Source organism: Cucurbita moschata, unplaced genomic scaffold (genome assembly GCF_002738365.1).
Source record: "Cucurbita moschata cultivar Rifu unplaced genomic scaffold, Cmos_1.0 Cmo_Scf00037, whole genome shotgun sequence".
Classification (NCBI taxonomy): Eukaryota; Viridiplantae; Streptophyta; class Magnoliopsida; order Cucurbitales; family Cucurbitaceae; genus Cucurbita; species Cucurbita moschata.
This window is the reverse complement of record NW_019268553.1, coordinates 640,741-651,040: the sequence shown is the minus strand read 5'-3', so window position 1 is coordinate 651,040 and position 10,300 is coordinate 640,741. Positions and strand designations below refer to the sequence as shown.

The 10,300-nt window shown below is 32.9% G+C and overlaps 2 long non-coding RNA genes and 1 pseudogene across 2 annotated transcripts; 2 read left to right on the top strand and 1 right to left on the bottom strand.

Moving 5' to 3' along the window:
- The first annotated feature begins 51 nt into the window (after positions 1 to 51).
- Positions 52 to 651, top strand: LOC111431813. Its single transcript, XR_002708571.1, has 2 exons — positions 52 to 208; positions 514 to 651. It is a non-coding gene; the product is annotated as an uncharacterized LOC111431813 (long non-coding RNA).
- Positions 652 to 4,841: 4,190 nt separating this feature from the next.
- On the top strand, positions 4,842 to 8,401 carry LOC111431812. The gene is made up of 4 exons (XR_002708570.1): positions 4,842 to 4,924; positions 6,973 to 7,088; positions 7,328 to 7,381; positions 8,312 to 8,401. It is a non-coding gene; the product is annotated as an uncharacterized LOC111431812 (long non-coding RNA).
- LOC111431811 overlaps positions 4,870 to 10,300 on the bottom strand; it is a 6,706-nt pseudogene continuing 1,275 nt past the window's right edge.

Genomic DNA, 10,300 nt, shown 5'->3' with positions numbered 1-10,300 from the left:
TGCAAAAAAAAAAAAAAAAAAAAAAAGACTTACCCTACTTAACATTTTAAATTATATGTTTGGTTCTTTGAGATTTTAAAATTATTTCTATATAATATTGTATTTAAATTTTTTCAGATCAATTTACAAGCTTTGGACTTTCAGAATTTCGTCCCATAGATTCCTTTAACTAACTATTATTTAATAATTGTGTGGAACACTAATTTTTGTTAAACGGAGAATAGATCATATCTGTACGGATAATGTAGTGATTTAGGATTTACTAGTTTGTTACCAAATCTATCATTTACTAGTTTGTTACTAGTTTGTTACAAAATCTTTGATTTCATGAGTTTGTTACCAAATCTATGATTGTATGGTTTGTTACTGAATCTATGATTTACAATATAATCTTCATTATACACATCTATAAATATATGAGATCGTATAATGAAGATTATATTGTAGATCATAGATTCAGTGCCATTCAACCTAACATGATATCAGAGCAGAAGGAGGTTAACATGATATCAGAGCAGAAGGAGGTTCATTGAACTAACAAAGTTAAATGCCAAAACATAGCTGATATAAGAATCTTTTGTACTCTTTTAAAAGTATAAGAACAAAATAGACCATTTTAAAATTCTTTTAATAGAGACACCAGAACAACTTTAAAGTTTGAAATTGAACATAACTTAAATAGTTGTTACAATTTTACTCTAGAATAAATTTTTGTTGTAATTTAAATAAAAACCTTTAAAATTTCAACAAAACAAAGTTTTATACAGAAACAAATTTCACTTTTATTGAATAACTTTACAAAATTTATTATAAATTTCAGTAGCTCTAAAGTCAATTTTCTCTAGAAATTTTCTTAATTTCATATCCTAGATATTTTTTAATTCATTTATTAGATAGCAACAATTATCTAACTTTAATAAATTTAAAGTTTAGGGTTAAAATTGATATAAGTTACAAATTTATTTTTCGCCTACCTTTTAAGAATCAGAACTTATCTGAACTTGTCTAGCATGCTTCTTCCCTTTGTGACCCGACACAAATTTGAAAAAAAAAAAGAAAAAAAACAGGAAAAACAACAAAATTTCGAAAACAAAGACCATATAAAATTCTAAAATATTCCATTGAGAAAATGCAGACGGAAGCAGAGAATAATGATGAAGCTTATATGATGAATAGAAGCGAGGAAGGCTAACCTTTTTGATGTGGGGTGGGTGGGTAGGCACTTGCGTCAAGGCATCGGGTTCCCCATTAGTGAAGTGATTTTGATATTAGCCGCAACCTATCAATAGAAAGAAGACAATAAAAAGGTTATTTATACAAACAAGAAAACAAGAAAACAAGAAGAATAGGACTCCACTTTACTATGTAGTGATGATTGTGGGTTTAGTCAACTAAAGGAAGACTTCCTGTCTAATGTTAAATTTCCTTATCATACGCTATGGATACATAAAAGCCCCACAATTGGATGCCTCACTACTCTGTTCTTTCTTTCATTGCTCTCTTAATAGTTAAAACGAAGATTTAACCCCCTAATGAAAGGCTTGTTTTCAAAGTAAAAAGGGAACAAACAACCCTAATCCTAATCCTCTATCAATTGCCAATCCCCTTCTAATGCTTCAACTCTAACCGAAGTTTGAAATGTGACAAAAGTGACGAGGTCTTAAATTATGGATTTTCTAAAAAACTATTTAAACAAAAGGTTTTAAATAGTAATTTTGAGGACAACTTTCTCTATATAGAAAATTAGAGAATTATTGTATATATGTAATCCAGATCCACCACTAGCACATATTGTCCTCTTTCAGCTTTTCCTATCGGGCTACCACTCAAAGCTTTAAAAGCGTTTCCATTTCCACACCCTTCTAAGGAGTGTTTTGTTCTCCTCCCTAACTAATGTGGGACATCACAATCCACCCTCGGGGCTCAGCGTCCTCGCTGGCCCTTTCTCCAATCGATGTGGGACTACCACCAAATCCACCCCCCTTTGGGACCAGCGTCCTTACTGGCACACCACCTCGTGTCTACCCTCTTTGGGGAACAGCGAGAACGCTAGCACATCGTCCGGTGTCTGGCTCTAATACCATTTATAATGACCCAGATCCACCGCTAGTAGATATTGTCCTCTTTGGACTTTCCCTTTCGAGCTTCCCTTTAAGGCTTTAAAACATATCTGCTAGGAGAAGGTTTCTACACCCTTATAAGGGGTGTTTTGTTCTCCTCCCAACCAAAGTGGGACATCACAATATATAAATCTAATAATTTTTGTACTAAAGTCAACTTAACATTATTTATATCTAAGTTATTAGGTATGCTACAAATGACTAATTAGAAGTTTCAATTAAAAAATTGAATAACGTTTTCAATTTAGCAAATAAAACACAACAATCCAATCCAATTCAATTTATTATCTCTTTTGCTACTTGAAAAGACTTCTCTCATTTTAATATTTAAAAAAAAGGTTTCTCTTTTCTTTCGAGGAAGACGAAAGAAAGGCATGATTCTAGAGATTAGCTTTCAAGTTTCATAAAATTATAAAGTGGCTAATGGGTAGGCATCAAATTGGTTGAATGTTTCATGGTAGGCATCACCTAATAAAGAAAATTAGGAATGTGAAAGAAGTTTGTCCAATCATCTCAATCCTACTTTACGAGAATTCCCCTAATAAGACAACATATGTATCAAGAAAGGAAAAAAAAATAAAAAATAAATAAATAAAGTAAACAGAGGGGAAAATAATAATAAATAAATAAAAATCAATTCTAATTACCAAATATTCTACTAAGCTAATCATTTATGCCCAAAATATAAATTTATGGAGAATCTTCTTCACACGGTTTCAAGTGGAGTTTGATTAGATAATATTTATGGGGATAGTTTGGATTCTCATAGAAGAAAGATGAGGATTAACTAATTTGGCCTTGGTTCCCTTTCTTGGCCCTTGATTAAACCGACAGATGTACAAAGACAAATATTTTCATGAAGGTCATAAAATACAATAAAGCTGTCAATATAAACGCAGTAAAGCGTTTGGACAACTTTGTCCTTTCTTTCTTTTCTTATTAGTGCAAAAGTGGGGCTAAAAACTGAAAATGTCATAACAGTAAAGCACGTCAACGAGGAGCTTAGTGTGAAAATTTTCAACTATATTCCTAGATAAACGTTTCAAAATCCTAAAACCTAGGACACCATTAATAAAAACATAGGAACGTCTGAATTATCAATAAGAAAAAAAAAACATAAATATTTTAAATTCATTTTCTAATTTATCTAAAATAAGATCTTGTAACTACCCACTCAATTAAAGATGATCTCCATTTTTTTTTTGTACTTGTAAAGTTCTTTTAATTGAATTTTAAATTCTAAAAAGTTCTCAAAATACACATCTTTTTTTAATGCCTAAATAAGAGTGTTAATTATTGAATAAGGCTTGCCACGATGCAGTTCCTATTTATTTATCATAGAACTTACTCACCAAGCAATTACTAAAGCAGGACAGCCTCTTACAATAATTTATGCCTAAGATACCATGAAATTAAATGAAATTGACATGTGAAAAGAAATTAAATTTCCTTCCTGAACCAATCTAAATTATTGAATTTTATTTCCTCATTTCACTGCAAAACATTTATTATTATTATTATTATTATGATTATTATGGGAGGGGGGAATAGAAATATATCATTCAAACATTTTGGCTATAGTTACCCCTAAAAAGGTGTTGATATCATCAACAAATTGATAAACATATTATTAATTAAACAGTTAAGATTGATGGTATATGAAACAGTGCATTATTAATAGGATATATATCATATAACAACAAAACCATTTTAAGTATAATTTAGTGAATTAAACAACGCATAATTTACTGATTTTGAATTAGTTAAAAGTTCAAAATTATTTTAAAACATGGTATTAATAATTCAAAAATCAATTTTAGTTTATGAAAATTGTATTTAAAAATGTAAAATTAAACAAATAAATTACTTTTGCATGAAAGATATGTATCACACTGATTTTGATTCAAATAAACATACACTAAAACTATAGTTTACTTTAATAACAGAAATCTATGGAATCTACGGAAGGTTTGGACATGCCGCTCCCCGACTTTACTTAATATCACATGGCTCAAATCATGCTCATGAGTGCATGTATTCAATGCCCTACATTTTTCTCAACCGTATACTACCATGTTAGGATCACAATTTCCGGCTCTACCTAAACTAAAACTTGAATATGGACAAAAAAAAAAGGAAGTTTGAGTTGTAAAATAACCCGTGATTTCGAAATCATGAACCTTTATTGTCCAGAAAACAGGGTATTGATAAAACAGAACATCCATGTGGGACTTGGTTGGACTTGGCAGACAACAATATCCAGTTTGTGGGCTTTGTTGTTAAATTCAGCTAAACCACTCGGTAGTGTACACCTCTCCTTTTAATAGGCATGGACTTCCCACACTCACTAAAAAGTTGGTAATGGGCTTCATCATTCAAACCCCACTACCCCATTGCTAAGAGGAACTAAAATATCTACGGCTTTGCTTCGTTTCAAAGAAAAGCTAAATGGGAATGGCTCAGAATTATTTTAATGTCCTACTAAGGAGCCTTCCCGAACACAAGAAAAAAGTTTTTGTGACAGGAGCAAGTTAGAGTTATGCTCATCTTTTGTGTGAAAGGGAGTGTTAGTGGTCCAGATTCCAAAGTGGGAGGGGGAAGGGAAAAGAAGAAAAGATTTGGAGGGATATTTGTGCAGTGGAAAAGAAAAAGGAGGTTGTACGAAAAGCAATAAGGCTCAGAAAACCATAATGGACAGCATGCGAAAGTGGGCATTCAACAGCAAGATAAGGATCCAATTACCTAGAAGAAAGGCGTTTTTACATCCTGATCGTGCTGACCCATCTTGCACCTGCAAAAGAAGGGTACGAAAAAAAAAATAAAAAAAAAATACAGCTATTCAATGATTTCACATTCACTTTCTTAGATTTGATAAAAGGATCCATCGTAATTCTAGAACTAGGTTATGAACTTGTGATATATATATTATGCATCTAAGGTAGTTGATTATGATACAAATTTTGGCATGAGGTAAAGAACATACAGGCATATATAACATGAGATAAAATCTTCTTTAACCATAAACTGGTGAAATAAAGGAATATTCCTTCCCCAAGCGATTCTATAACAAAAACACTTCAATCATTTCTCACCATGGCGGTGTCTAATTTGAAGATATTGTCTGGAATCAAAGATCATTATGATATGATCTGGCGTACAGAATAGAGGTTTGTTTTGAGCCTTCATTCATGATAGGGTCTTTTGGCATTGAAAACTTAAGACTAATACTATCTTTTTCCTGCCATCTTGGCAGAGTGGTTTTCGAATGTAACAAATTGTAAATAGTTATTATTCAAGGACAACAAGAAGGCCATGTCCTATTAAAGCTGATCGGTTCATAAGTCTGTACTGAAGTACGATATCTGGACTTCAAATTTTGAGATCATATTTTCTTCCTTGGACTTACAGGCGTTAGGAAAAGACTGAGGTAAGAATGCAACAAGGATAGGATACTAGCTCTTTTCTTTCTCACGTCTAAAAGGCCTTGGTTCCTACACCGGCAGTCTTCTTCTTCAGGCAACAGTTATAATAATCTAATTTTTTTCATCCAGACAAAAAGTGCATAAAATTTTGAGTAGGCTGAAATGCACTTCTCAAAGGTCAATCTCTTTTGTAAGGGCAGACTACGGTCTGGATAGATGCAATTTAAAGTACCAGAGAATAGTTCCATACATAAGAGATAGACGACTACAAGACGAAATTTCAAGTGGTGCACCAAAAATTAATCTTGCAAGCTACAAATGTATTATCTATTGACATCTCCATGATACAAATAGAAAAATAGGAAGAACGAAAGTTTCCTCCATCAATAGAATGTGGTGTAAAGATTCCAGGAAATCCTACCAATGCAAGTCTCATTTTTAACATCTTGAATCATTCTTTCTGAACATATAAGCATTGATATTTAATGAGCAGAAATGTACCTTCAATTAATAATTATAGGATTGCCATATTTTCTTTTCTGCCTTCTTGCTTTCCTTAAAATTCTTTCAGTTTCTTCCTTGGCTCTTCAATGGAATAGTAACGTACATCTTCTCCTAGTATTTGTCATGTTAATATAAATAATATCAAACAAAATACTAATATTCATTTCACAATCTAGCATAGAGAAATATTGACTCTGACTGATCTGCAAGCCAAATAAAGCACGGAATTGTCCCAGTGAACCATACTATTGAAAATAAAATTCCATAGTGTTCCATATTTTTTTCCTCATATTATTATTGGACAGCATGTTTTCATATTCTTTTAGAATGGCTCGTTTTTTTTTTTGCTCGCTAAAATAAGTTTTAACACCACTTCACTATCTCTTATGAAGCATGAATGCTCCTCCAAATCTGTCCAATATCTAGGGCAAACAGACACGCCTTGAATTCGAGTCCAACATATCTAAAAAACTCAGATACATCTTAACCACGTCTTACTGCCTCAACAAATGGCCAATCTTCTCCTTTTTTTTAGCAGCCAGACGCTGCTGAGCACTTTGGGTCAGTTTTATTGAATTCTAAAAAATGAGGCTATTTTATGTTATTAGACCAATCTGTGCTAGACTCAAATCTTATATACCTACTCTACCCAAAATCGGGATCTTGTCCTTTGAATGAAAATCTTCTGAGCACATGAAATGAATAGATTTATATAAAATATAAAGTATCGATATTTTATGTATCACAGCAGGACCATGTCTTAAATTTTTTTTCTAAATAGTTACATGCCATTATTTCTTTGTTCCGTCATGTCCACGTCTCATATCAGTTGCATGCTACTCTATATGCATGTGAAGAAGATGTGATTGACAATATTTAAATTTACACTATTTATACCATCTAGAAGTGTCTTTCTTTATTTTCAGGAATCACCTGTTTTCTTCTCTTCAATTAAGCAGGAGAAGCTTCTTTCGATCTCCTCATCGGAATCGACAATAACTCTATATTCCCTTTCCAGCACCAGGCACTGCTAATATTCAAGGTGAAATCTTTACTCGCTTCATAGAATAACGTGTAAAGTTTGGATTCAATAATCAGGGAATAGCTTAATATTGGCTTTCAAAAATACAATTACACAATTTCCGCAATAAATGGTAATGAGATGGCAGAAGAAATAATGAAATTCAAATTGCTACCTGTTCAGAAAATGGAATTACTTTCTTTGGATCTTCCTTTTTCACCACGCTACTAGTGCAAAAGGCCTTTTTCACCACGCTACAGTTGCTCGAATGCAAACATTTGGAGACGCAGGTTGGCTGATAGTAAGTGGGAAAAGTAAGCTCTCTTAAGATGCTAAAGAACAAAGGACCAATGCGTATAATTCCATAGTGCATAAACAATCACCAGAACATTGTGGGTGCTCAAGAGTATGATTTTCATGTCATAAGATAACATTACTGATAAACGGAAACTTCTTTTCTCCACGCATATACTCCACATGCAATATGATAGAATGTAATGGAATATAATTCCAAAATTCCCTTGAGAACTTCCAGACTGCTGTATATCAGAGCCATAAAATATACAGGAAGGGAAGAAACCGTTGAGCTTTTGTATGTCACTAAATGTCATGAAATTCTACATTTTGTGCATTAGAAGGAAAGTTGAACTCCCAGATTGGTATAAATCAATTCAATCTAAACACATTCACCATGATCAGTAATTCATTCATTTAAGATATGATGACTTTCTGAATGTGAAATACATGAAAAAAAAACTAGGAATCAAACCAGTTATTGTGAAAACTGAGATTCATACATTTTACATCGAAGTCGCTTTTGCTGTGGAGCATCCAAACAAGTGGTACTCTGACATTTAAAATTAGTTCAGGATGAAACAAATGCTTTAAATATTTTACCAATATTTAGTAAGAAACCGAACCTCAGGAGATTGAATAGAGTGAGGTGGAAATTTCTTCAAGGGTTTCTTTAAGGTACAGACCATTGCCTACAAGTTACATGAAGAATACATGACTGCTAAGTGGCATTTACTTGAGATATTAAAACAATCTCAAAGCAAAAATTTGGGCAGGGTACTTTTGTGAAGATATATATATATATATATAAATCTGAACAACCCATCTTGTCGGAATAGAGTTAGGAGGCAAATGCTTTTTATCGTACATTTATAGCAATATTTGTTACAACATGCACTTACGTTCATTTCTTGGGTGAATGTGCTGATGAAGTCATTTTTTAATTTCAGGTGAGATGCTTGTACTTGCTTTTCCAATGCAGAAAGAACATCGGATATCTCATGTAGCCTTTCTTGGTATGCATCGTTCTTAAGTTGATCGGATATTAATTTGAAGCCTCCATCAAGAGTAGCTTTCATGTCATCATGTTCTTTGTTCTGACGTTGAACTTTGCAATCATTAGTTGAATGAACAATTTAGACATTATGATTAAATTGAAACGAACTTAATGGTCAATAAAATATTGCATTGATCTAGTACAATTTTACCATGGATTGCAGCAAGCTACTGCTAACAATCATCTTTTGCCATATGCCTTCAACTGCAGTTTGAAAAATCAATAAGCATATTATTCGAATAAACTTTTAGTCCTTAAGCTTTAAATTGTAGGTCAGGAATACTTACTGATTTGGGCACTTTCTCTTTTCACATTCATAACATAGCAATCTTAATCCTACTTTATGAAGGAATTGAAATTCAAGTAAAGCATTTGCATCACCTTATTCCTACTTGAGTAACAAGCACAACAGGAATCAGTGCAAAAAGTGTTTTTCAAACAGTAATACATAGTTTCTCTTCAAATTTTACTTTTCAGCTTGAGGGGTTGCAAAGCTCACCATCGAGAGAAATTTGCTTCATTCCTTTGTTCAGTTGCAGAATATCACTATGAAGAGAATCCAAGATCTTTCCAAACTTGTTTAATGAGTTTTCTATAGTACCAAGGCGGCGGTCAAGTTCTTCACCAACTTGACCTAAAAAGAAAAGCTGAAACTATGAAATTAAGTCGCAATAAATGTATAGAGGTCGTAAGACATGACAGTTGATCAACCTGCCTACTCAAACAGTTATACCATGCTGTAATGAAATCAAACAAGCTAATTGCAATAGTTTGAGTCCATCATATGAATCCAAGGGAGTGAACTTACATTTAGAGTCTGGAAGAGGAGTTGATTTCCATCGCTGCGTTAAACTGGTTGAAGATTTAGAGAGTGACAACTGGCAATCTTCTCTGAAAAAACTAGGAGGAAAAAAGGAATTCTTCTTTATTGAGTTTTCTCGGTCTTGAGTGCTAAATCTCTGCAAACAGAATGGTACATCAAAGTTAAGTCATAAGACGAGATGAAAACAGAAAGAACACCACTGTAATCAGAAAACTTTATTCCAAGTTAAAACGACAGCATAGTCAGATCCTCATTGCTTATGAGAAACTAAGTGCACTCGTCATGGTGCTTTCTTATATGTAAATAATACAATAACATATCTGTAAGCATTTTTGTAAAACTAAAGGTACATTTTGAGGTATTTAACTTCAAAATTCTGAAAATAAGGATGGTTATTTCAGATGAGTAAAAAAACTCGACCGACTTTTATTTGCAGAGAGGTGCAAACAAATATAATCACAAGCATACGATTAAACATAAAAATTCTAAGCAGTCTTTCAATATTACCAAGACAAAACGAATTCCGTAATGCTAATTATTTAATCGAGTGCATGAACACATCGACTATCAGTGTAGTACTTTATTGTCATTTCCTTCATTTCTTAATGCACAAATAAAGAAATCCAGAGAAGAGCCGAGATTGACCTGTTCATTTGTCACGACTTCGTCAAACGAGTTCTGAGAAAGCTGAGAATACATGCCGTGCTCAGATGACAGACCCAGAGAAAAGGATTGTTGCGAAGGTTGTGATCGCAACTGTGGTGCTTGCTGCCCAGTGGTTAACGCATTTGACCTCCTACAGATCATCAAGATCATTCATATTTTCAATTTAGAACACGTTATTAGGAATTTTCATATTTTCCTTTAATATTTTTTGCCTTTCCTCTGGAACAGATTTGAAAATAGTGACGTAAACTCTATAGATTGGATCGAGTTTGCAGCGAACTCAGCTTGCAATTTCATGACAGGATTATTGTCTGAAAACGTCAAACTCTTAGTCATCTGTTTTTGTTTTGTTTTGTCTTTTGTCTTTTTTTTTTTTTTTTTTTCCAAACTTAA